At 39.2% G+C, this 27,870-nt stretch overlaps 1 long non-coding RNA gene across 1 annotated transcript in view; it reads left to right on the top strand.

Moving 5' to 3' along the window:
• The window catches only part of LOC137223425 (uncharacterized), a 50,149-nt gene that overhangs the window by 6,771 nt on the left and 15,508 nt on the right, over nt 1–27,870 (top strand). The window contains exons 2-8 of the long non-coding RNA XR_010942867.1: nt 8,165–8,199; nt 19,241–19,464; nt 22,687–22,857; nt 23,023–23,114; nt 24,465–24,532; nt 24,747–24,948; nt 27,361–27,533. This is a non-coding gene — a long non-coding RNA (uncharacterized lncRNA). The remainder of the gene's footprint in view (nt 1–8,164; nt 8,200–19,240; nt 19,465–22,686; nt 22,858–23,022; nt 23,115–24,464; nt 24,533–24,746; nt 24,949–27,360; nt 27,534–27,870) is intronic.

Below are 27,870 nucleotides of genomic sequence, written 5' to 3'. Positions count from 1 at the left end.
ACCCGTGTCCCCTGCATCGGCAGGTGGACTCTCAACCACTGCGCCACCAGGGAAGCCTGCAAGTCATAATCTTTTGATGGTGGTAGTCTTCCATAACTCTCTAAATGTAAGGTGTGTGTTATGGACTGAATTGTATTCCCCCCAAATTCATATGTTGAAGTTCTAACCCCCAATATGACTGTATGAAAGGAAAGGCCATGTGAGGACATAGTGAGAAGGCGGCTATCTACAAACCAGGAAGAGAGGTCTCACCAGAAACCAACCCTGCCACACCTTGATCTTGGACTTCTAACTTCCAGAACTGTGAGACCATACATTTGTGTTGTGTAAGCCACCTAATCTGTGGTATTTTGCTATGGCAGCCCTAGCTGATTAATACAGTATGGTTTCTGGATAGAAGATAATTCTTCAAACGTTACAATAAGGATTCCTTGGTCTGCAGGTACTTCAGTGACTTAGCTGCATGCAAAGTTGGGCAGTGGCTTTATAGCAAACATCCATTAGGCAGCTCTGTAACTTTCATAAGAGATTGCCAGCCTTACCAAGGCTCCTGACTTCCAAAGCAAATGGATTGCTTTCAGTCAGCAACGTGTTGCTTACTGTCGGTTAGTTCCGACTCTCTAACTAGCTTATAAGCTCCTCGCCAGTGACTTTGGGCCATATATAACTAATCTTTATTTTCACTATTTAGCAAGAGAAAGATGGTTGAGCTGCATGTTTTTTGCATTGCTAAAGTATTAAGATGGTGAATAATATATTTTTCCTCCCATAGTTTCATCAGTGTAAGTACTTAGAGAGGCCAAAGAGGAGATGGCAGGAAAAAAGCTTGTGGGATAAAAGATGTGACTTCAGTCTTCTGAATTCTCCTCTAATTCTCTGAATAACAGATTCAAGGAAATAAGAATAAATAGTATACAATAAATCTCTTATATTACATTTTTAAAAATCTTATAATTTGCTGTGTCCTTTACTATTTTACATTGCACATATAGGTAGTGGGGTAAATTTTCCCAAGTTTACCTGTGGTAGAAGAATTTGAGTCTAAATGTATACAAACCTGAAACTAAAATTGTATTAAATCTGGCAAAATTTAGACAAACTCAAGAATGCCAGGGGAGGGCTTCCCTGGTGGCGCAGTCGTTGAGAATCCTCCTGCCAATGCAGGGGACACGGGTTCGATCCCTGGTCCAGGAAGATCCCACATGCCACGGAGCAAGTAAGCCCGTGCATCACAACTACTGAGCCTGCGCTCTAGAGCCTACGAGCCACAACTGCTGAGCCCACATGCCACAACAACTGAAGCCCGTGCGCCTAGAGCCCGTGCTTCACAAAAAGAGAAGACACTGCAATGAGTAGCCCCCGCTCACGGCAGCTAGAGAAAGCCCACGTGCAGCAGTAAAGACCCAACACAGCCAAAAATAAATAAATGAATTTATTTAAAAAGAAAAAAGAATGCCAGGGGAACAAATTTCATGAAATGGACATGTTTTGACACTTTAGAGACTGTTTTATTAATGTTGTGAGTGTCAGATATGCCTCTTTCCATATAGCAACTATTTTAAATGCACAGGTTATAAATATTTGGTCTGATGGGTAAATATGGAAGATCTAGGAGTGGAAGATTATACCCTAAATCTCATGGTGGCCAAAGGCACATTGATCAGCTGTCTGTTAGTCTATCTACCTATCTAGCCAGCCTCTCTCTCCCTCCCTCCCTCCCTCTCTCTCTCCCTCCCTCCCTCCCTCCCTCCCTCCCTCCCTCCTTCCCTCCTTCCCTCTCTCTCTCTCTCTCTCTCTCTCTCTGTTTTTATCTACAAAATTCTTGTTTCTCACTGCAAGAGGTTTGGGTTTAAGTATTTGTGCCATAGTAAAATATCTTACAACTTAAGCTAGAGCAGTGTGATCTGAATACACAGGAAACGCAACAAAAGTTCTTCAGACTCTATACTAGAAGCCAGTTATCAGTGAGATAACAGGGGGAAGGAAAGAAAAAGGTGCTTAGATAAGCCCCTAACATTGAGTATCAGGCCTTGATTGATTGCTAATAAGTTTTGCAGCTTATAGCAAAATAGTATTTTGTTCCTTTTTTTTTTTTTTTAGGATGTTGTAAGTTATTTGGCTGCTCTGCATTGATTGGCTTAGTTTGGTTTAACAGGTTTGTCAGTGTCTCACTAGGTGGATTCAAGTAGGTAAAATGTAAACCAGAAAATAAGGATATGCTTGCCTTGTCTTATGGAATGAGAGTAACAGGACCGGGCCATGCCAAAATCATGCCTCTTTTTCTAGATTCATTGTAAGTTGTGAAGTGGCGTGTTGCGATGTGAATGTCTGGACAAGCATCCCTTTTGTTGTTCTCAAGGGGTTATGTCCTGGATTTGTTCCTTTGCAAACTCTTTGCAGTTTACATAGCTGTAGAGACTTAACGCCTTGGCAGGAGCACAGGTTTTTTTTTTAAAGTTTATTTATTTATATATATATATTTTTATTTTTGGCTGCATTGGGTCTTCGTTTCTTTGCTTGGGCTTTCTCTAGTTGTGGCAAGCGGGGGCTACTCTTCATTGCAGTGCGCGGGATTCTCATTGCAGCGGCTTCTCTGTTGTTGTGGCTTCGGTAGTCGTGGCTTGTGGGCTTAGTTGCTCTGCGGCACGTGGGACCTTCCCGGACCAGGGATCGAACCCGTGTCCCCTGCATTGTCAGGCGTATTCTTAACCACTATGCTACCAGGGAAGTCCCGGGGGCACAGATTTTATCTGTGGGTTTTCCCTCTTAGGACGGCAGGCAGTTAGTTTATGTAGGAACTGCATGATTTTGGCCTATGGGTTAATTTCGATGTTTTATCACTTATTTCTCCTTTTAATCACATGCCAAAACGATATTTCAGATGCCCACTAGGCTTTCAGAAGGAGCAAACAAGAAAGAGAGCTCTTTTGGATTTCTCCTGTCCTCCTTAACCTTCCATTCAACATGCAGTTCCTCTTTTCAGAATGTGCAATCACTGATTTGACTCTTTAGGTATTTGAGCACTTGCTACTGAAAATACTAGACTGTGTACATTATGTTCACAGGTGAAACAGGTGAAGAGAGCACGCACGTCCTTCAGGATCCTTCTAGGTCTTTCCCTTAGATACATTGTTGTTGCCACGACCATCAGTAGTTTGATCGACAGCAGAATCAAAGTTCCCTTAAAGAGAAATTGTAGAAATCGATAACTGTCAGTAGGGATTGCTGTACTGACTGTAAGAGATTTCTCTATTTCAGTAGCTACTTTGACAGTGACTTTAAGATCATAGTGTCAAGATTTTCTTAATCTGGTTGATACTGCTTCAGAAAATCTAGTTGAGAAATTCAATAACCAACATATCCTGGGCCAAATAAACTCGCTTTGCAAATATTCTAACATATTTCTTCTGAATCCTTATTATATACACAAGTTTAAAACTTGATGATATTCTCTACACAGTTAATTTTCATGAAATGTGTTTCAGTAACTAGATTAGAAACTTTCAATGCCTCAGTGATCTTTGATTCCACCATAAGGTTTAGTACTTCTTGACTCAGTGTTCTGAAGTAGCAGGATTTCAGGCAGAGGTTGGCTTCTAATTTTCTAAAACACTTCTGTGAACCTGAAGAACAAATCCTTGAACACCTATAATAATTCTTTGGCGCAAAGCCAATCCATTTTTCCCTATAAAATGCACCCTGAAAGTCTTATTTTACTCATAGTCACTGATTATCTGGATGGTTAATACTCAGCAATTAGAAGCAGGATGAAGGATGATAGGAAGGAAGGGATTTTTTGAAGCAGAAAAATGAGAATAGAGAGAAGTAACAACTGTTGATCGAAAGATGCCGTCTGGGCCTTGAGTGAAGGATTTAAGCAGTTCTAAGCACCAAAACTGTTCCTGAGAGTATTGGCGTATTACAACACAGTATGATGTTTTATCTTCACAACAAGTGATCTTCAATTTACAAAAAAATGTGTCTTTATATTTCATCATAAAAAGAATATAATATATATATATAATATATTTTAGATAAAATAAAAACCTTAATACTTGGGAGAGTCGATTTCAGTTATTCAGAAAATTATCCTATATATAGTAACGTACCTCAGGATAGTGTTAATAAATGAGCAACTGAATTAATCGATTAGTTCAAAATAACACAAAATGCATATTTCTTAGATAAAATGACCATTTCTCTGCTCAGAGATCTAAGGTGGCTTCTGTTTATGTTGTGTATAAAATCTGGCTTACCATTTCTTGAGTTTGCTGTTATAGTCACCCAATCAGATGGCTACTTTGCTCACACCTACTCTCCCAGTGGCAATCTCCATCCTCCCTCTTTAATTTGTGTTTTAATGGGGACTTTTCACTTCCCTACCCCCAGTGATTGGTCCAGGGGATGAGCATGTGACCAAGGATAGTCCAATCAGCGTCTTTCAAGCAGGACCAAAGGAAAACCTCTTTTTTTGTCCAGTTGTGAAGGTGTAAGAATGTATGCCTGGAATCCCTTTAGTCATAGTCTCCAGCAGAGAAATTACCATGCAGAAATGACAGGCCAAATTAGAAGAACCTGACTGCACTGGAGTTTTTAGTTTCCATTGCTCCTAGGACCAACTTCCAGCCTTCTCCCTCTAGCAGTTTGCTTCAATAAGCCAATAAATTCCCTAAGCTACATCATTTGTGGTTCCATTTCTTGCAACCAAGAATACTAGTTAGTTCATATTCCAAGAGGTAGGCACTTTACATTATTTCTTGTATTTATAAACCTAGATTGTGGATGTCATCTCCCTGTTCTACAGTTGAGGAAATTGGGTCTCAAAGTGTAAGTGCCCTTGGCCATGCTCAGATGGCTATTCAATGAAGATCATCTTTTTTAAAAAAAATTCTATCTTAACGCACTTTTTTACTGTGGTAAAATATACATAACGTAAAACTTATCAGTTTAACCATTTTAAGTGTACAGTTCAGTGGCATTAGGTACATTTGCATTTCTGTGCAATCATTACCACTATCCATTTCCAGAAGTTTTTCGTCATTCCAAATGGAAACGTTATACTCTGCTACGAACATGGATGTACAAAATCCTGTTTGAATCCCTTCATTTCAATTATTTTGGGTGTACACCCAGAAGCTGAATAGATAGATCATGTGGTAATTCTATGTTTAATTTTTTGAGGAACTACCACACTTTTATCTACAGTGTCTGCACCATTTTACTTCCCTACCAGTAGTGCGTAAAGGTTCCAATTTCTCCACATCCCCACCGACACTTTTAATTAAAAAAAAAAAAAAAAATCCATCTTGATGGGTGTGTTCTGTTTTATTTTTTGTTTTTTTGTGGGGTTTTTTTTTGCGGTACGCGGGCCTCTCACTGTTGTGGTGTCTCCCGTTGCGGAGCACAGGCTCCGGATGTGCAGGCTCAGCGGCCATGGCTCACGGGCTCAGCCGCTCCGCGGCATGTGGAATCTTCCCGGACCCGGGCACGAACCCGTGTCCCCTGCATAGGCAGGCGGACTCTCAACCACTGCGCCACCAGGGAAGCCCTGTGTTCTGGTTTTGATTTGCCTTTGAAGCCCATGAGTTTTAAACAAGACACTTCTGGGTGCCCACCTCTCCCACAGGTCCTCCCTCTCTGAACTGTCATCATCTACCATATCTCTTTAGTTCAGAGCATCACCTCCAGTTGACCATTCTCAGATTTTGTCATTCCCCCTTTAAACATCCTTGGCTAGAAAAGACCAATGTCTTCTTCACTCTGCCAAAGCATGTGTTTACCCTGCTTTAAAATTCTGTTTGAAATTCATCTCAAAGGTCTTCCTCAAAGGAATCTGGCCTAATCCAGTGTATATTTTATTCCAGTGTCCCTTAAGCATTAAGGAACAATTAGTATTAGGCTTATTTATTTATTCTTTGGCATGTTTTCCAAGTGGGTCTATGGCACCCACTTTTAGCTTATAAGCTTCTTGAAGAAGAGACCCCGGGTAACTTTCTGTGGCAATCCCATTATACCTACTGTTCAGAGGTCAATGTGCAGTGGACAGTTAATAAAAGTTGCTGATAACTACCACCACCAACATCATCATCGTCGTCATTGTTACTTATTTATGTACAATATGGCATTTCAATTATCTTATGGTATTCTTCTTGAGAGGAAATCTTCATAAATATATCTTTGTGTTAAAATTTTTTTATAATGTCATTTCAATATTTCTTTGTGATATTTTTCTCCTGCTTATGTGCACGTCGAAAAACAAGTTCCAATTTTCTTATCTACGTTTCTGTTTCCTACTTACACGAAATTTCCTCTGTAGACCAGTTTCTCAATGTGTTCTCTTGGGACCAAGGGTTAGCTGTCTTAGGAGAAATAGACATTTAAATGCTCAATTTTCTTCCTAACACGACTGCTGGAGTGGTTGGCAGACATTTATTCCAGACCCCGATTCTTGGACACAGCCATTTTGAAAAGATGTTCACATTTAGAAATATGAATGTCATCCTGAGGCCCGCCCTGAAATGTTTCAGATCAGCTGGTCTGTTAGACATGCTGCACCCCTCCAAAAAAAAAAGCCTAAAAATGATTAGGCTTCCTGTCCTGTGGATTTTGAATTACTGTAATTAGGATCTCATGTTTGCAGCCACACAGCTAGCCCTGGTCTCTCAGCCTGGGCGCTTTCTATTTCAGTTGGTAATTACTCAGTGGTTAAAAGAAAAAAAAAAATCACAGATGAGGGAATTGAGGACATAGTTGACTTGGTACTGACTCTTTTGGGTGGTGGGAAAATAGGGTACACTGTAATTCTAGCTTTCCTCGGACCAAGGCATCTAGGCTGAATGTAATAGGGCTCTCGACTTTCTTTGCACCCTTTCCAAGGTGCTTCAACAAGAACAAGGGAGAAGGCTATAGATGGGAGAGGCTGGGAAGAAGGGAGGGAGTAGTGAGGTAGAAGGAGGAAGAATTTAGTGGTCCTGGGAGGGCAGAGGAAGACATTAGTACAACTGTTCCATTAAAAAAGGATTTGATATACTTTTACGAACGATGTGTCTCTGGGTGTGTGCTTTAACTTCAGGTTAACTTCAAATAATAATTAAACACCAGTTGCTGGATCATCTGCTTAGTAGTTATCAAGAGGGTTTATTTACTGATATGAGGTGAAAAGCAATGCATTCTCTAGTTAGCATTTGTGGAGAGGTATCCTTCTGTTTGGAAAAAGATTTCTTCCCTCCTTCCCCACCTTTCTCTCTCTCTCTCTGATTTTTCTATGCCTGAGAAAGCTGGTTTTATTCTATTAAAAAGTTAGAATCGCACGGCCCAGAGTCACTGGCCCCTTTAAAGGGGACTTTCTCTCTTGTCTTTAAGAACAGACCTCGAAAGGAGGCAGATGGTTCCCGTCTGCTGCCTTGAGTCAATGCACTTCCTCTCACAGACAGGAGCCCTTTTGCCCTCCTTCCTCCCCGGCCCCTCCCCACTTTCTACCCCGCACCCCTGGGCCTCACTGTTTTGTTGCTAGGAATAATCTTTTATTGCCCAGTTGTTCGGAAGTGACCTTTTGCCCTTGATTAGAGAGCACCAGGCTCTATCACCGGATTGCTTTTGAGTTGCCAGTTGCTTTTTTGTGTCGGCTGATCCGGTGTCAGGGAGAACAATGCAAGGCTTTGCAAAATTTTAGTATAGCTCAGGCGGGTGGAATAGGTCGGGGTGGGGAGTTTGGGGGTTATATAAAGCAGCCTGGTGGGTCCTGGTGGAAAAAATATCTTTTCTCTAGTAAACTGAAAAATAAATGCTATATTTTAAAATTCATTTGTATATATTTAACTCACTCCTGTTTAATAACCATGCATTTCAGAGCAATAGATTACTTCAAGATTTCATTATACAGTATTAAGTATATTAAGATACTATTACACTGACTGGAAGGTATAGTCTTACATTAAAATATTCATCAAACATGCTACTGAATTGCTCAATTTTCCCAATTATTCTAAGTAACAAGTGTCATAAACCATGAAATAGAGAATGTGCTTAATCACCGAAAGCTAACTCATTTTTTTCTTTTAAAAATTAGGGAAAATGTCCATGACTTTTCTTGCTTCCTGAATTAAATACAGGAATTTGTGATTTTGTATCGTTCATAATAGTTCTCAAATTCTTTTGATTTCAGGTTCCCAGGAACATCTGCTAGAACTCTTAGAGTGGGTGAGTTTAAAATTTATGTTTTAAAACGTTCAGTTTTACTCTAGAGGTGAATATTCTCCTGGATAGGTGTGGGAAATTTTTGCAATTCTTTTTGAAGTTTATTAACATATTACTGAAAATTTGAAGTGTCCTAGCCCTCAACCTGAGGGAGGAAAATGTCCTGTTTTCCTCATTCCTACCTTCCTACAACTCATGCAAACCTAAATTTTTATTGCAGGTGATTCTTAATGCTAATGGCCATACTGTTCTTAACTCTTGGCCTGCCGGTTGTGGTGGCTTAAAATGAATGCCACCTCTCTGGTTTATTTCAGGTGGTCTAGTCCATTTCTTATTTCAGAGATTTGTAGTGGTAGGTGGTGATACCTGAGAAGTTACTGCAGCTGTTTTCCAGTGTCAACGGCGGGACTATCTTTTTATACAGTGTGGAAATATGTATATCAGCCTTCACCACAAAGGAAGTTAAAGATGTAAAGTGCAGAGTGAGTAAGTATTACCAGTTCCATTTTATAAATGAAGCAGCAGTAACTCTCGGTCATGCAAATATTCTAGGAGGACCCAGACCAACTCCAGTGTTCCTAATCGCCTTGTTTCCATGCTGTAAGAATGGTTGTTTTCATAAATGTTGTCTGTATGGGTGTCACAAAGAAAAATGATTAGTGTGTTCTGCCTTTTTCAGTTTTTGTTATTTGTTATTTGCTTTATTGATTAAATATCTTTCTCTCAAAAAATCAACATGAAACATGTTGATGAATAATTTTGAGGATATGGTGATACATGTGTATATGTGTGTATGTACGTGTGTGTGTGTGTGTGTGTGTGTATCTCCATGTTTTTAAAAGAGCAGTGGATATTGTTGATCCATTTTATTAGCAGACTAGATAAACAGTTTGCCAGATAACTTGCCATTTGGTGGGTTTCCCTGGTTGAGCCTAGGAAATGAGTGGGGAATGACGGAGGCAAGTTGGATGTTGAGACATCATTTAGGGAAAAGAAAGCATGCCATTCACATGTTTGTAGATTTCTTTTGGTTTCAATTGTCTGTCATTAGCAGGGACAGACCTCTGAATATCTCTAGACGTGTGATGGTAAGTCTGAGTGGTAGCATTTGAGCTTTTAAAAAGCTCAAACCAACTAGTAGATGGTTCTAAGTTCTTCTTCCACTTTTGTTTTTATTCCGAACAAGGGCATCCTCAGCTCTGGTATGGTTCTGAGAATTGGTCAGATTACGTGAATGACAGGGGAAAATATTGGAAGGTTCCTTTAGGGCCTTTGGGTCGGAGCAAGGGAAATGCTGAGTGTGTTTATCAATGTGGCTTACAGACAACAGATGACTGGGTCATTGTAGTGGTTATCTTACTTTATTTTCTTTAAAGCCCTCCTGTCTGAAATAAGGATACTTCTCTTTTTATTTATTTAATGGGGTTGTTGTAGAATCTAATAGTTTCATAAATAGAATAGTAAATTCTGTATGAGAGGAATTTAGCTTATTTAGGAACTTGAAAAAGAGTAGAGAGACTAGAATTCAGCAGACCAAGATTCTTCTGTTGACTATCTTTTAAAAAGACTAAAAACGTTCCCCAACTTACACTATTTTAAAAGAGTGAGCTGTATGTGATGTTTCTGACAGCCCCACGCTAGCAACAAAGAGGCAAAAACAAACCAGCAAACAAAAAGAACTATGTAGTCATAGTGTCCAAGTCAACAAATACTTATTAATTATCTCAATATTAGTACAGCAATGCTATAAAAAGTTTAAATATATATTAAAGCTGTAAACTATATTCTCTTCCTGTCATGCTCCAAAAGCTGACTTTCTGCATACTTAACATAGCAATGTCTACTTTTAACTTTTAAAGGGAATGACATATAAATGCAAAGATAAAATGATAGTTTCACTGAAAAAAGTACCGTACTAGCGAATTATTGATGAGCTTAACCTTAAGGAGGGCAGAGAGTCTGGGTAATAAAGGCCACAGAGCAGGTTTGCTGATTATTATGTATATAATCACAAAAAATCATTAGAGTAAGTCAAAGTAGACTCTTGAGTAGGAAGAAAATTAAAACCCATTATTAAAAATTGATTAAAAGCAAAAGCATGGGGGCTTCCCGGGTGGCGCAGTGGTTGAGAGTCCGCCTGCCAATGCAGGGGACGCGGGTTCGTGCCCCGGTCCGGGAAGATCCCACATGCCGCGGAGTGGCTGGGCCCATGAGCCATGGCCGCTGAGCCTGCGCATCCGGAGCCTGTGCTCCGCAACGAGAGAGGCCACAGCAGTGAGAGGCCCGCGTACTGCAAAAAAAAATAAAAAATAAAAAAAAGCAAAAGCATGAATTAAAAGTAAAGTCATGGTAAAATATCATATAGAAATAGCAGCCTTCAACCAATGGACTGGATGTTAGATTTGTCATGAAATAAAAAAAAAACTTGTCGAATTATTATAATCCCAATATTTCCTAATATTTAATTTCACCCAGGCCACTCTACAATTTGAGTTTCATTCCCTTTGCTGAACTGGGTGTCTGAAGTTCTCCTAAATCCTTTTGCTGGTGCAATTTTAGATCTCTCTGTCTTCACCCCTCTGAGCTGGGTCTTAGGGACACCAGGGTCTCTGCCTCTTTATATAACTCAGCCCACACATTCACGGGGTCTTTCTTCAGTACTGTACTTTCTATTACCTATTAATACTCAAGACTTTCAAAGCCCCAATCCTTGTCCTCTTCCCTTTTCCTCTGCTATCTCTCCGTTGTGGTATTCAGAAATAAAGTACCTTACCATCTTTTTTCAAATGGCACTAAGCTTTCCTTCACCTCCTTGCCCTTCCAGGTTCCCACGAGAACCTATTCTTACTTACCACCATAAGAATTTATCGGGTGATTTTGTAAAGGGTGTTAAATAACTTGCTGGGAAGATGTGGGGGAAAAAAACCCCACAGACTTGTTGGCTTATAGATGAAAAGCCTCAGAAGATTGTAGAGGACATTGTAGGTGATAAAACCTAGGGAGGGTGAGAAAGATATAGCTCCTCTGTAGCACTTATCCCAAGCAATGTCCTCTCATTTAATGGAAAGAACCCAAGATGGACGTGGAGGGTAGACTTCCTTTGTTCAAGCCCTGGTTGGACCACTGATCATGTAAAACTCTCCTAACCTCAGTTTCTCCTTTGTCACAGGGTTTTACTCCCTAACTTTTCTGCTAACATGAAATAAAATAAGTGAAAATGGCCTGAAGTACAAAGCAATATAAATAGAAGGTAATTATACTATACGGATCAGGTTGGGGATGTGTGGTTGCTACAGTTACAGTGAGAACACTCGTACCACGGTGGTGGTTAAGTGTTTATTTGCTTGTTTACTTGTTTATTGCCATTCTCCCCAACTAAATCGTAAACTCCATTGGAGCAAAAGGACCATGTTTGCTGTATTAGCCACTGTCATCCTCTTCTGTAGTATAGTTTCTGGCTCTGGGAAGCACTCAACAAATATATGTTGGAAGGATGGATGGATGGATTACGATTAATAGCCTCAAGGACATTAACTTTGCGAAGTCCCAAAGGATATCAGAAAATCCGTGCATGAAAGCTAATGAACATTATGAATATTTGTAGGATTTCTCAAACCTTCTCTCCAACTCAAAGTTTATTTTAGAGAGTTTGAACAAACCTGACTTTCTAGTTTCCCAACTTATGTGAAACTGGAGGCTGGCAGTCAGGAGTTGCTAAGGAGGAATCCAAAGGAGACACTTACCAGCAAGAAGTAACAGTCAACCACCTGAGTGAGTTAAGAAGCAGAAAAACTGCTACAGGAACTCAAAAAATGGGGCAGTCTGGGACCACTTAATCTATATCAAGTGGAATGTTGTGTGCATAAAAGCTTTGTGATCTGTACAACCTCACACAAAGGCATGGTGTTATGTAAGGGGGAAGCAGCCTACCTACTTCATTGTTTAGTGGTGGGTGCTCGTAAGGATATCCCTGAGGCGTCAAGAAACTTAAATTATGTTTACTTAACAACGGTGGGGAGTATGTAGGTCACTTTATTTTAAAAAAATATATTTTTTTCAGGACTGAATTTTTGTCAGTTTTATTGAGATATAGTTGGCACATAACGTATTGAAAGTTTAAGGTATAGAGTGTTATGATTTGATACACGGATGTATTGAGAAATGTTTACCACAGTAAGGTTGGTTAACGCATGCTTCACCTCACATAATTACCGTGCCGTTGTTGTTGTTATGGTGAGACCACTGAAGTTCTATTTTTATAGAAACTTTCAAGTATACAATACAGTATTGTTAACTATAGTTATGATACTGTTCGTTAGCTCTCCAGAACTTATTCATCTTATAAATGAAAGTTTATACCCTTTGACCAACATCTCCCCATTTACGCCACTGTTGAGCCCCCCGCAATCACCATTCTAGTCTCTGTTTCTATGAGGTCAGTGTTTTTAGATATAGGTAGGTCACTTTAGATTTCGGAAGATTTCTTTCAAAAATGGCCAAAGTAAATAAAATTGGAATGTCTTATTTCTGATAATACTGCATAAAAGAGGTATTATTTTATTCATTAAACCAATGTTGTTTTCTAGATATATCCAAATCAACAACATTCTAAAAGTTAGGAAGTTATATTTTCTAACTATTGAATCCTGAAGGCCAGCAGATGCAGATGCTGAATAAATTAGAACGACTATATTAAAAGAATCAGTCATTTTGCTAAGTCAAGGTGGCCAGCAGCATAATTGGTTTAAATTAGTGAGGTTTTATTTTTGCCATGCATTGTATTCCTCTGGTATCTGAGTTATACCTTAATAATAACTTAGGCGTTTAAGATGTTAAACATACTTTGGTGGCACTAGGTAGTTAGATTTACATAGTCATAGGGAGAGTGGAGTTTTCTTTTTGTTTCTTTTTTTTTCGGTACGCGGGCCTCTCACTGTTGTGGCCTCTCCCGTCGCGGAGCACAAGCTCCGGACGCGCAGGCTCAGCGGCCATGGCTCACGGGACCAGCCGCTTCGCGGCATGTGGGATCTTCCTGGACCGGGGCACGAACCCGTGTCCCCTGCAGCGGCAGGCGGACTCTCAACCACTGCGCCACCAGGGAAGCCCTGTTTCTTTTTTTAAAAATTTATTTTATTGATGTATAGTTGATTTACAATGTTGTGTTAATTTCTGCTGTACAGCAAAGTGATTCAGCTATACGTATATACACGTTCTTTTTCATATTCTTTTCCATTGTGGCTTATCAAGGATATTGAATATAGTTCCCTGTGCTATACAGTAGGACCTTGTTTATCTTATTTTTGTTTTAGCCTGATATTCACAAGCGGCAACTTTTGAGACCTTAAAGTTGATTTTCAATTTCATGGATTTCAAAAAAGTACTTACTGATCACACACTACGAGACAGGTTGCATGGGAGGCAGATGAAGAGGAATACAATATTCCTTCTCTCAGATTTTGATGCTCTCAAATGGAGAAAAGCCCTCTCTCAATCCATAAACTTTAAACTCTAATGATATTTGGGGAAGAAAATGACAGTCATTATCAATAAGAGTGAACAAAGAATAATTTTAAAAGATTCAAAATCCTCAGCTTAATATAAATGAATGTGAACTATAAAATATGTCACATTAATTGTTAAAGATATCAGAGAAGTAACGTTTATCTTGAAGAAAGTGTGTCAATTTTATTTGTTGGGTTATTTTTTCTGATTATTTTGGATTATAATGATTTTTCTAAATAGGAAGGAAAAAACCCTGTGTGTAATTACTAAATTCTCTTAATTTAAAAATAGTTTATTAAGGAATCCATGTATAGTTAGGCGGAAGAAAATGCAGATGAAAGTCATTACAGAAATGACGTTTGTATCACAAGAATTTCTACCACACATGTACTTTTTAAATTTAGCTTTCATTTTTTTTTTTTTTGAATCTTTAAAGTAGGTAATTCTAAGTGAATCTTTTGAAGGTCTTTAAAAAGAAAGCAGTTCTAAATCTCTTCACGGCTTAGATTTTTAGTGTCCTGGGTTACTCGAATCCATTAAATCAGCCAAGAGCAAAAAAAAACCATTCAGAATGGAACAAACCGTGTCTGATAAAATAATAATTTCCTCAATTGAAAAAGAGCTTTGCTACATCAGATAGTAGGCGATATCCACTGCTCACTGTACAATAGAGGAACCCACACATGTGCCATTCTGGGAGAGCTGCCAACACTGCAGTCATCACTGGTAGTGAGAAAAAGGCATGATTAAAAGATTTGCTTGTAGAGTTGCTCATCATTAGTAATTTGTATATCCGGTAAGAAGACAAAAACAAAAGCAACTCTCTCATTGGCATTTTTGCGCTCCTCCATTCTCTCTGATCCCCTTAACCACAAAGGTGTGCTGGTCTGTTGGAGCTGGTTTTTCAGTCTTTGTAGGCGTTTTTGGATGCTTGATTTAAGCACGCACACCCTGAGGTCTTCTGCTCCTGACCATCTTGGCTAAAACAAACAAAAGCCTCCCTCCAGCCTCTATCACAATCTTCAGTTGTCTCCACCTAAAATGTATGACATACTTTGTGTGTGATAAAGTGTTTTGCAGTCACAAGTGGAAAAGATGCCCACAATGAAAAGGCCAGGTCAACGGATAGCGGCAAACGTTGCCCTCCTAAAGGTGAGCAGAAGAGATGAGTATTTTATAAATGGAATGAGAGGAAACACCCACAAAAAGGAAACTGGCTTTATTAAACAATAAGAATGAAGAAATTGTGGTGACTTTAGAATGACAAGAGTACAGGATGACTTTTTTTTAAGACATCTGAATGAAGATGAAAGAAAAAACCAACTTAGTGAAGAAAAGAGGGAAAAAGTTAAATGAACACAGGCTGAAGGAGGAATCCTTTACACACAGCTCTGAAGAGGAGGGAGCTAATGAGCCATTCATCGTTACATGTGAAATGCTGAGTGACGCACCAGGGCACTGCTGTTACTCACAAAAGAGAAATTATGGTACATCTTTCAGGCTAAGAAGGTCCTGCTGGAGCCCATGCTCTGTGCCAGGCTCCCTTGTGAGACGCTGTCGGCAAACCTATTTAGAATCATTTTTTGCTGTAGGAAATTGGCCCCACGGGACAAGGAATTCCTGCCCCTCCCAGGTACCCTGGAGATTTACAAGGAAGTGTTGCAATGGCAGTGCAGCACCCTTGTGTTTCTATGTCCAGTCATGTTTTCTGACACAAAAGGTGATGGGGACACTTCTGAGTCCACCTAAAATCTACATTCCTAGGGGACCTCTAAGTGGGTTAGGTAAGGCTAATTCTGATGAAAGCAGATTCAGTAGCTCAGGTTTCTTCTTTGGCAAAATAATGCAACCATTCTGAGGAGGAGAAGTTATCTATGCTTAAACTTCTTCCTTTTTAACTTCAAGAAGCTCCAAGTCCTCTCCAGAACACCATAGCCCATCGTCTGAAACCACGGTACCCCTATAATGCACATAAGTTAAAGATAAGTAGCGTGGGTTTAGGATTGGACAAATATAGGCTCAAGGCCAGTCTCTGGAACTTGCAGGGGACAATCTTTATTTCCAATACTGCCCTTAGACCTGGGCACCCTGGCCTTGCTGATCCTGACACACTGTCCCATCCCACCTTAGCGGACCCTGCTCTGTCCTTTCTCTGACCTTGTCTTCCCATGTGACTCAGAGTCTGTGGGTCCAAGCGGACATGGCCACTCTCCCAGTGCCTGTGCCTCTCCACATTCTGGGTACCCTGGACCAAAACAGCAGGGCTTGCCTTTCTCAAATCTACCTTCAGAGGGTAGACAATGGTGTCCTAATGCTGCCATCAAGGCAAGGGGTAAGAAGAGGGGGTTGAAATAGATGGAATTGGGATGTGGGGGGCTGTGGTGTCTGCACACATGTGAGATGCCTGTGGTGTGGGACAGAGGCTGGGTGTGAGAAAGACCCCTTCACTCGTACTCTGGACCACACCAGCAGATGTTAGAAGTGGGCTTCTCCATCTAATAAAGTTACTGTGATGTTTAAACTGGGCTAACGTAGGTCAGGTGCTCAGCGTAGAGATTGGTAGACTGTGCACATTCAGTATGTTTTTGTTCTGGGATGGTTTCTGTTCTAAATTAAACCTGACCTAGCCTCTTCTAAATTCCCATGAAAAACATGTATCCAGAGGCTCAGAATAAAATGAAACCTCTGTAGCAACTACTGAAAGATAAGATTGGTAGCCATCCTAGTGTTAGAATCTGGGGGGAATTTACAAACACTACAAAACCTGTGGAGCAGAATGAAGAATCAAAATGGGTGTTTGGGGTCATTGATAAAAAGTACAACCCACCCTATGGAAAAAGAAGTCATAAACCTGAATGAACTGAATTACATAGATATCTGATAGGAACACAAATCAGTATATAAAGTAGAAAATACTAGAAACATAGAGAGCAATGAATACAAATATAATTATAGTAGACGGTAATACACATATTTTCAGCTTCTGACAAATCGAGTAGGTAATATTCAGACAGAAAATTTCATAGAAAAGTTGAATTTACAGCTAATTGTTGTACTTAGTGAAATTTAAACAAAGAATATACTTCTTTTTAAATGTAGGTGAACTATTTTTAGAAACTGAGAATAAAGAAAATCTCAATAAATTGTTCTCAAGTAGAAAGCAAATGGGCCGTATTGTCTGATCTTATGCCCTAAAACTAAAAACTAATAACAAAAGATTAAGCCAATTGATTAACTGTCCTGGAAGACACCTTGATTGTCACACACATCTCGAGTTGTAAAGTGTTTTACAATTAATGAAATGCTTTACCTTCTGGGTCAAAGAGAAAATGGAAAATTTACGAAGGAAACAAAAACACTAACATGACCATGGTATATGGCCAAAGCTATACAGTGAGGTGTATTCATAATGTTAAAATGCTTTTTACAAGGAAGGAAGAAAATAAATGAACTAAGTACTTTATTCAGGAATAGTTTCTTTTTGCAGTGGAACCACCATTCCTTTTCCTGAGAGACTGTTATTAAATCTAGCCACCATGTCAGACTTCTCCCTCTTTGTGAGTTTCTTTAATCTTAGGAGCCCTACTGCCTCTCCTTGAAATCGGATTTGTTGTTTAACTTTCCCTCCTTCCAATTCTTTCACTCAGGCATGTTTTATATGGTTAACCTCAATTATATAAACAATTTAAATATTTTAAAATGAGGCTCCTAGGCCCGGCATAAATCAGATGGTGTGGTTAGATACCATCATGAAGTAAGTATACCTGAGTTTCAGTCCGAACTCTATAGGAACCCTAAATGATAAAGAACGTCCATCCCAACCAAAACGCAAGGTAAAATTTAACAATGGAAACCTGAAGGCAAAATCAGGGAGAAGACAAGAATACAACTCATTATTTACTAGTATTCTTATGAAGTAGAAATAGGAAGTATGACTTACAGAAAAGGAGGAGAAAAAGTTATGCCAGGTAACAGACCAATAATGAATGATTTATGAGATAAATATCCCCACATCAATAGCTTTCCTATTTGGCAGCAAAAAACAAGGCAAAACAAACACATAACAACAACAACAAAAAACTAAGAAGATATAATGAAGGAAAAGATTTGACCAATAATAATAATAAATTTTTAAGAGAACATTAGGAAAGTGTAAAGATTTATTTTGCTTCCGGCTGGAAAGATTGAATATGATAAAGTTCATAGTTACTTCCAGCTTAACTTACAGGTTTCATGCATTCCTAATCACAGGGCCAGCACAGTTTCCTTTAGAAACCTGAACAAACTAAAGTTTATCTAGAAGACTAAATGTGAAAATGTCCATGACTTACTGTTTTAAAGAGTGACTGATAACTATCTCTCCTAAGAGAAGTGACAAAAATTAAATAGCATGGGGCCAACACAATAGACAGCCAAGCCAATAGTAGAATAGGGAGGTCTGGAAAAGTTCCTCATATTTATAACTACAGTTCATGATTTAAAAATAAAGTCTTTGATAAAGGACAAGTTGGGTGGGAGATCAGACCAAGAATCTGGAGAAAAAATAAAGCCAGAGTTTCACTCTTTTACTATAAATTATAATAAATATTAGATGAATTAAAACTATAAAAATTCTAGAAGAAAACATGTATTTAACTAATGATGAGATGAGGACGGATTTTCTAAGCATAAAGCAACGTAATCAATGCAGTGGAATAAATTATAAAAGAAAACTTGTTCAAAAGCATAAGTAAAATGATGAAAATAATATTTGCAAAAAAAATTACCATCACAGGTAGTTAAAAACATTTTTAAAAGGGCTATTATAAATCAAAAAGAAAACCATGACTACTCTGCCAACAAAATTTTCAACTTCACTAGTAATCAAAGAAATAGAGATTAAAACAATAATGATATGTTTAAAATATTTGTGTATATAGTATCTATATGTTTTATATCTCTAAATAGATTAAAATACCTAATATTTGCTATTAGCAAGATAAATACATTGCTTGTGGCAGTATACATAGATAATCCTTTTGGAAAGCAAATGTGCTTTAGGTAGCAATATACTACAAATGTTTTTTTTTGTTTGTTTGTTTTTTGCGGTACGCGGGCCTCTCACTGTTGTGGCCTCTCCGTGGCATGTGGGATCCTCCCGGACCGGGACACGAACCCGTGTCCCCTGCATCGGCAGGCGGACTCCCAACCACTGCGCCACCAGGGAAGCCCTACTACAAATGTTTATATATTTTAACTCCCCTAAAAATTGATCCTGAGGAAGTAACTAGAGAGGGACTGGAAAGTGCATGGGATTATATAAATGGTATAATCTTCTTTTAATGGAAATACTTTATTTATGCATATATACATAATAAAACCCCTGAAACAGTAATTATTTACAGATGTTAAGACTTTAAGTTTTGTATTTTTCAAAGTTTACATTATCAGCATGTTTTACTTTCGTAATTGGACAAAAAATTGAACGTTATATTTAGAAGTTAAAAAATATTCTCAGGCTTCCCTGGTAGCGCAGGGGTTAAGCATCCGCCTGCCAATGCAGGAGACACGGGTTCGAGCTCTGGTCTGGGAAGATCCCACATGCTGTGGAGCGACTAAGCCCGTGCGCCACAACTACTGAAGCCCACGCGCCTAGAGCCCGTGCTCAGCAACAAGAGAAGCCACCGCAATGAGAAGCCCGTGCACCGCAACGAAGCGTAGCCCCCGCTCACTGCAACTAGAGGAAGCCCATCTGCAGCAATGAAGACCCAATGCAGCCAAAAATAAGTAAGTAAAATAAATAAATTTATTAAAAAAAATACGTATTCTCGTCCCTTTCCATGTAATCTAAGAGTTTTGAATAAGTGATCTGATCCCTTTTTTTCTGGTCTCCCTGTATCTCCCGAGACACATTTTACATTTTCTCATAAAGTCCTATAGCTCTTTAGTAAAGAAAAATAAATGATATCCTTGTAATTATGAATTTTTGCCTTAACTTCTTTACGTAATATGGTCATCAAGAGTCCCAAGTCACATTTCAGTTTAATATTGCATCTTCTGCTAAACTCTTAATTGGTTCCAGTGGTAATAGCCATATAAGTACTTCGGTGGATTATTTTGCCACACATCGGAAGGTAAAATTAGATATTGCTGTTAGAATATTTTTAAAGGTAATTTACACAAATTCTTTCTCTTGACTGGTAAATCACAATAATTTCAGCAAAGAAGAGGCTTTCCAAAATTCAGCTTAAGCTAAAGTCTATTTCTCACTTTCTTCACGGTCTCCATTACAGTTAATATCCACACATTCTGAATACCATATGTGATTTTAAAAAAATCTTGCCATTGTGACCTTAAAGCTGATCTTTAATAAAGAATATTTTCCTCAATGACAGGTTCTTGGATTTCATTAAGAGTAAAGGAGCAATTTAGATTAATACACTCAACTTGTGAGACGAGAATGTAGTCAGGCATGTACCAGGCTAAAGTCAGCCAGACTTCGTGGGAGCTGCGTCAGTTTTTATGGAAGGTCTCGTAGGTTGAGATATGGAGTCCTTAGGAGCTGACTTAGGTATTTATGAGAGTCCTTGAATTTATTTTTATAATTTCAAATAACAATGGAATCATACCTCTTCCCATGGAAGGATTACTTTTTTCTTTTTCTTTTTTCTGCTTTTACTTTTGGTTGAAACTCAGTTATTTAGCCCAGGTAATCTTGTACCAGTTAGATACTGTGGCAGCTCTACGTAACTTTGACTACTAAAAGACTGCACAGGACATCATTTGAGTTTGACAGACAATTTCAAAACCTGTGGTCACTGGACGGGAGTGGAGTTTGGCCCTGCTCCCCCGTGTCCCACCATACAGGTCAGGAAAGTTCTTCATTTAAAGGGTTTTAATTTCTCTGTGGTAGAATTGACTTACATGTTTTCCATAAACAAACGTTCAAGAACCTTAACAAACAATTTGTGTATATGTGAACCTCCTTTAATATATATCTAATATGTTAACATCTGAGTATACACAGCAGGTACATTTTTCTTGGACTGGCTTTGGGTGACAGTATTCAGGAAGGCTCTAGAATTTACTTGTTCCTCCAAGAATTCTTTGTATTGGGAATAAATCTATGTTGGTCTGGCTTACTTTTGGGGGCATCGTTAATGGTCACATATGTCTCAATCTCAGTTGCACCAATGAAGATGTACGTTTTTGAAGCTGGAAGGTACATGAGTCCTTCAGAGTAATGCTACGAGTTCAATGGACAATCTGCTTTTTGGTGAATGATTTGGAAATCTTCAATATGTATTGGTGAATCCTGAAGCAGCATGAGATAGATTTCGTCCTCTAGGTGTCTCCAAATTTTACTTCGGTCTTAGATGCTCCAGTCAGCTACTTTTGAATATACAAATAGAAAATAGACAGAAAAAAGTTATTAATCTATCATCAACTATGCAGAAGACAGATGAGACAACTGCAGGTAGAAATGGGGTTGATGTGATTAGGGACTAAATTTTTAAAAACAAATGAGTTTGAATACAACATAATCAAAGATTCCAAATCATTATGTCATTTTCCCCATCAACTCCATTCTTATTTTTCTTCCCATGATAAAGAGCAACTCTTAGAAATAACGAATAAGTTAAAGAGAAAAAAAACATTTTCAAGTGAGCTTTTTGATCATATTTGCTGTTGTTGTCAAGCCTTGTTTCCAATAGTTGCTTTTTCGAGCTTTTAGGGAAATAATTAATTGAAATCCATCATTTTTCTCTTGGACCTATCTAAAATTGTGTGTGTGTGTGTATGTGTGTCTGTGTGTGTGTGAAAAATGTTCCTAGGATCAGCTCTATTTGCATTGGTATTTCCAGTGGAAATGTCAAGTGTGACCTTTTTCTTGTTTGGGTGTCTAATCCTATTTTAAAGCCCTGTCACGCCCCTGCTGAGGGTCAGTGCCCTTGTGAATAGAACTTCTGCACCTGCTCCCCCTTTCTTCTCCTCTTCTTCCCCTCTGCGTGGAACTGGAGGATGTTCCGGATGGCGAACAAAACAATACTATGCTTCAATGACTGCAGTGACAGAAAATAACTCCAGACTTGGGAATTTGGTAGAGTAAGTTTTGAAACCATGAGAAAATAAACACAAAAATCAGCAAAGCTGAAAAGAGGAAAAGAAAAAAACGTGCAGGAGCATTGCATTGCATTGCTACAGATATCAGGGCTAACCTTCCCTTGAACTTTTCAATTGATAAAATAGGGGCTCTGATAAGGGATCAGCTATTGCAAATACAGGATGCTAAAATCAGTGTCATTGACATTTCACCTGTAGGGAAAACAATTATTAACATGAAAGAACTGTGGGAAATATAACCAAGGAAGCCCAAATTACCATAGCGACTGGATTTGGTTTGCCTATTTACCAAAGTAGAATTTCAAACAATTATGCTCTGGGGAGCTGAATTAAGCACTAAATGAATATAGATGATTTGAATAGTAAAAGGTTTGTGCATTCAGGCTTATTATCATTTAAAGATAATGTTCTATAAGAATCAGTTCTTTTCACCAGTGCTTGAGTTGAATTATAATTTCCTATCACAGGAAGTAGTAGGGAATAAACAAAGAATTGCTTATTGGATCCTAACCAAATTTAAATATGTAATTTGCCATTATACCGCATTTGTTTTAAAGTTAACCAGGAGGGAAAAATTCACACTGAAACACTGGTAAAACTATAAAGTTCAATATCAACAGTTTTCCTTGATAACACATTGACCACAAAATCCCCAAGTGAACCATATTGATGTTCTCACTATTTTTTCCTAAAATCCTGCTAACTTTCATTTTTTTTCTTATGAAATAAAGCCTTCGTGGTGTTCTCTAATCTTGTAATACAAATGCATTTTATCTTTCATTTTGTACTATGCTCCCAAATCCAGTTTGGGAGGCAGCTCTTCAGTAAATGTATCTGTACTCTTCTCTCATCACCTTACGTCTTGACCCTGGGATCGGTTACTAGCTGGTTTCCTCGCCTGCAGCCACCCATCTCCACCCAATCCATCCTGCAAGCCACCACAAGAGTAATCGTCCTAAAGGATAACATGACACTCTTCCTCAAAGACCTCCAAACCCAAGAGATAAATATAAAAATGTAACTGACTTCACAAGGAGCCACCAAGCTAGTGAAGAGGTGAGTGGGAGAGATAAAGAGTGCTAGGATTCAGGATGCTTCAGAGATCACTGGAAGTGGGAGTGATCTTAGAATCGGGGGGAGGTGGGCTTGAAACAAGCCTTGAAGAAATGGGGAGTATTTGGCTAGAAGTGAAATGGTGAGGGAACACGTGTTGTCTTCTAGGGAACGGTGACCAAAGGTACAAAAGTGTTTTGGAGCTTGGCTAACGGAGCAGTCTGACCCGAAAGAAGAGTTGTGGCAGGTGAATCTAAAAAGTGTGTTAGGCCCTGATGATCAGCTTATAGATATGTGTATGTTTGGGGAAGCCGTGGAAGAAGTTTGGGCAGGGTGATGATATTATCACGTGGAAAGACTCATTTACAGGAAACGTACGGGACAGATCGGGTGGGGATGGAATATCTGAGGCAGAGAAACTGGTTAGGAGACAGTTGCTGTGTTCTAGGTGTGTGTAAAGGCCTTGATGAGGTGAAGACAGTGAGAAGAGCAAAGTGGAGACAGATGTGAGAGACAGTGGCAAGGGAGTACTTACAGGATTTGGAAATTTGTCTAAGCTCGGAAAGGCTAAGGTGTTATAAGGGAACAGATTGAAAAATCACTCTGAGATTTCAAGTTTGATGAGTAGGAGACATGGAGGAGCCAGGAGAAGAATCTGGGGTTTTGTGTATAAGTAGTGAACTTTTTTAGATGGGATGTTTGAAATGACTGCAGTTCATTGCATTGGTAATGTCACATAGGTGGCTTGGGTTGCAAGACTTGGGTTCCAGAGTGAGCCCTAGTTAGAAATGGAAATTTGGGAATGATATTGAGTGCTAGCTGAAGGCCTGGAAATGAATAAGATCACTCAACAAGGACTAGATTTTGGAAACTACTCATTTTCTGAGATGGGAAAGAAAACGAGAAAGTAAGGAAGGAGATTAGAAGTAGATGGCAATAGGGTAAGCATTGTTCTATTTAAAAAAAAAAAAAGGAGACAGGGCAGAAAGGAGGATGGAGCAAACAAAGACAAAAAAAATCCTCAGAGAGGTTCACTGCAGAGAAAAGGACGCCTGAGAATAGACCACCGCATCTGTAAACTGGAAGACCATTGTGGGCTTTTGAAAGTATAGGGTTAGAAGCCACCTTATGAATGCCTTAGGAGAGAAAGCAGAGGCAGCAATCATGAAAACTTATGAACTTTGGTTACGAACAGGACACTCAGCTCATGTGGAGGACACTGGGGGAGGCATGCATGTGGCTATTTGAAGTCAGAGTATCAAAAGCCAGGAGAAGTAAAGGACTGGAGGTGTCAGAGAAAGCAGCTTGGGGGTTGAGAAAGCAAGTTGAGTGACTATTTTCTGCATATGAGTAATGGAATGAATGAATGTGATGTGTAACTGGGTATATGTGAGGGTTGAGGTGACTACTGAAGTTTGTCCCTGCAGGGGCGTGTGTGTGTGTGTGTGTGTGTGTGTGTGTGTGTGTGCGCACACGTGCGTGTGTGTAGGGGACAGGGATGCAGGTAGGGATGGGTGTCACTGCTGAATAAATCAGAGAGGAATGTTCAGTGGTGGGTCGAGCAGGTTGTCTAAGCTTGGAAAGGCTAAGGTGTTCATTTGTGCCCACAGGTGCTGGTTCCCAGGGCCTTGTGACACTGGTGAATCTGCTGTGTTCTTAAACTGTAAACAGAATCCAGGTGAGTGGACCCTAGAAGGCAAAAGTTTCATTTTTAGGTGGTTTTATCTTCTGGTGTGATGAGATCGAAGGACGGAAAATCAAATTGCTTTGCTAGCTGGTTTTGTTTTGTTTTGTTTTGTTTTGTTGCTGTTGTTCTCTTAAGTTCCTGGCCCTCCTTATGCGGACCTCATTGTGTTGTGACCCTGTTTCCTTGTCCGTCTCCCCGCCCCCAGCTCTTGAAGGCAGCACCCCTCTGAATCACTAGTACCGTGAATGTTCCTGGCACAAAATAAACAGATGATAATGCCTGCTAAATAAGTTAGGGAGCGAGCGGAGGTGTGAGCTCTGGATGGGAGAGATCTGTCTTCCAGCAAGGCAGGAGGGAAAGGAGAAGAGAGGAATGGAGAGCCATGGTTTTTGACAGTTTAAATCAAAGTAAGAGACCGCTCATGCAAAATGGTTTCTGTTTCCTCAGTGAAGTGGTACCCCAGGGGGTTTTCTGAGTGGGAGGGATGGCAGGGCCTGAAGAAGCCATTGAGTGTCTTCTGTGATAGAGGTACTGTGTAGGCACTTCACATACACTCTCTTTTAAGCTCCACAACAGCACTATAAAGTCTTTATTCTACTTATTTTGCTGATAAGGAAATTGAGGCTTAAATAGTAACACACTTACTTATAGGCTCATATTAAACTCCAAGTCCAAGATTGCAGAACCTGTATTTCCTTCCGTATACCCATTATTAGAGCAGTTTTAGGAAGTGTGAAAAGGATTTAAAAGATGAAGAAACATACTGAGCGGCAGCGAGGGTCTTGTAAGGGTGAGTGAACTTGAACTTGTTTACCATCGAGGCAGAGAAGTTCTGGGACTGAGAAAAACAGAGGAAACAAAAAGCTGTGGAAATCCAGACTTTGTACCTGGTGTGGTAGAGGAAGTTGAAGCAAGGAGGATGTGACCAAGGACAGTATTGAAGGGGCTGTTCGTTAATCATTTCAGGTCATTAAATCTAGCCTCTTTAATAAGACCGGAAGCCTCCGAAATGTTTTCTCACTGTGCCTTGCAGAGTGTTAAGAGCTGATTCAATACTCAGTAGCTGTTTGTGGGCTGATCAACATAAAACACTGTGGAAACTGATTAAAATGGAGATTGTACTAAGTAGACCCAACATTGTTTTAGAGTTGTGTGCTTTGCCTATTAAGATGAGATCAAGCCAAACAATGATTTTAATAAAAATAATAACAACAACAATAAAGCTCTTCGTGAAGGTAAGACTGGCTGAATAGACATGCCGGGATCAGGCCAACTGCGAGAAATCAAATTGCCAATCTTTGGTGAAAGAAGATTTTGGCTAATGTGTTCCCTCATGTTGTGTTGCTCTAGGAAAGAAGATAATAATAAGGAATAGTTTTGAGCACTGATTTGTTCCGGGTAGTGTTCTAAGTACTTCACGTACACTAGTTCCTTTAATCTTCATGATGACTCTAGAGGTAAGTAGTATGATTCTCATTGTACAGATAAAGGAAACTAAGTGCCCAAGAATACACAGCAAATTAACAGCAAATTTAGAATTTAAACTTGATGGTTGGCTCCCACGTCCACATTCCTAACTCCTCTGCCATTCTCCAAATTCCGACATTTTCTATTTTATGGTACAAGCAGCTTCTTCGTGTTTGATGAGAAATGTGAGTAACCTTTGACAAATGTGAAGTGCATCCTTCCTTGGCGGTTGGATAAATTCCATTTTAGACAGCACCTGTTCTGTCAATTGTGTTCAGAAGGAAATCCTCTGTCTTACTCATTCGTGTGACATTTGTATCTCAGTGATTCTTTGGCAAAAATGTGCAAAATCTAAAGAAAACTACTATGACAAAGGATGCCTTCATATGTTTCTCCATCAATAACAGCAAGGTTGAGTCTGTGAGTTGTCAGATTTCACCTTTCTCTCAGCTTTGACCAGTTTCCACTCATTTGGCTTTGGAAATGGTATGCGAGAAGTCTTTTAAAAAGGAAGTTAATCTGATGACCACTGTAAAGTGATTCTTTAAAATGAATGAATTAATTATTTTCCCAGCTTTACTGAGAGATAAGTAGCATGACATTGTGTAAGTTTAAGGTGTTCAGCGTGATGAATTGATACATGTATATACTGCAAAATGATTCACAAATAAGACGAGTTAACACATCCGTTTCCTCATGTAAGTTCAGTTGTGTGTGTGGTGAGAATATGTAAGATTCACTCTCATAGCAACTTTCAAGCATGCCGTACAGTAGTGTTAACTATAGACACCATGCTGAATATTACTTCCCCAGAACTTACTTACCTTATGACTGGAAGTTTGTACCTTTTGACCAAAGAGTAATTCTTTATTAGAAGAATTGTGGCAACTGACAAGGGATTAATCTCCAAAATATGCAAACAGCTCATGCAGCTCAATATATCAAAAAAACAAACAACCCAATCCAAAAATGGGCAGAAGACCTAAATAGACATTTCCTCCAAAGAAGACATACAGATGGCCAAGAGGCACATGAAAAGATGCTCAATATCATTGATTATTAGAGAAATGCAAATCAAAACTACAATGAGGTATCACCTCACACAGGTCAGAATGGCCATCATCAAAAAAAATCTACAAACAATAAATGCTGGAGAGGGTGTGGAGAAAAGGGAACCCTCTTACACTGTTGGTGGGAATGTAAATTGATACAGCCACTGTGGAGAACAGTACAGAGTTTCCTTAAAAAACTAAAAATAGAACTACCATATGACCCAGCTATCCCACTACTGGGCATATACCCAGAGAAAAGCATAATTCAAAAAGAGTCATGTACCAAAATGTTCATTGCAGCTCTATTTACAATAGCCAGGACGTGGAAGCAACCTAAATGTCCATCTATAGAGGAGTGGATAAAGAAGATGTGGTACATATATATAATGGAATATTACTCAGCCTTAAGAAGGAACAAAACTGTGCCATTTGCAGAGATGTGGATGGACCTAGAGACTGTCATACAGAGTGAGGTAAGTCAGAAAGAGAAAAACAAATATAGTATATTAACACATATATGTGGAATCTAGAAAAACAGTACAGATGAACCTATCTGCAAAGCAGAAATAGAGACACAAACATAGAGAACAAATGTATGGACACCAAGGGGGGAAAGGGGGTAGGTGGGATGAACTGGGAGATTGGGATTGACATATATACACTACTATGTATAAAATAGATAACTAATGAGAACCTACTGTGTAGCACAGGGAACTCTACTCAGTGCTCTGTGGTGACCTAAATGGGAAGGAAATCCAAAAAAGAGGGGATATATGCATACATATAGCTGATTCACTTTGCTGTACAGCA

Source organism: Pseudorca crassidens, chromosome 4 (genome assembly GCF_039906515.1).
Source record: "Pseudorca crassidens isolate mPseCra1 chromosome 4, mPseCra1.hap1, whole genome shotgun sequence".
In the NCBI taxonomy this organism is placed as follows: Eukaryota; Metazoa; Chordata; class Mammalia; order Artiodactyla; family Delphinidae; genus Pseudorca; species Pseudorca crassidens.
The sequence above is the reverse complement of the archived record's forward strand: the minus strand, read 5'-3'. Positions and strand labels throughout refer to the sequence as shown.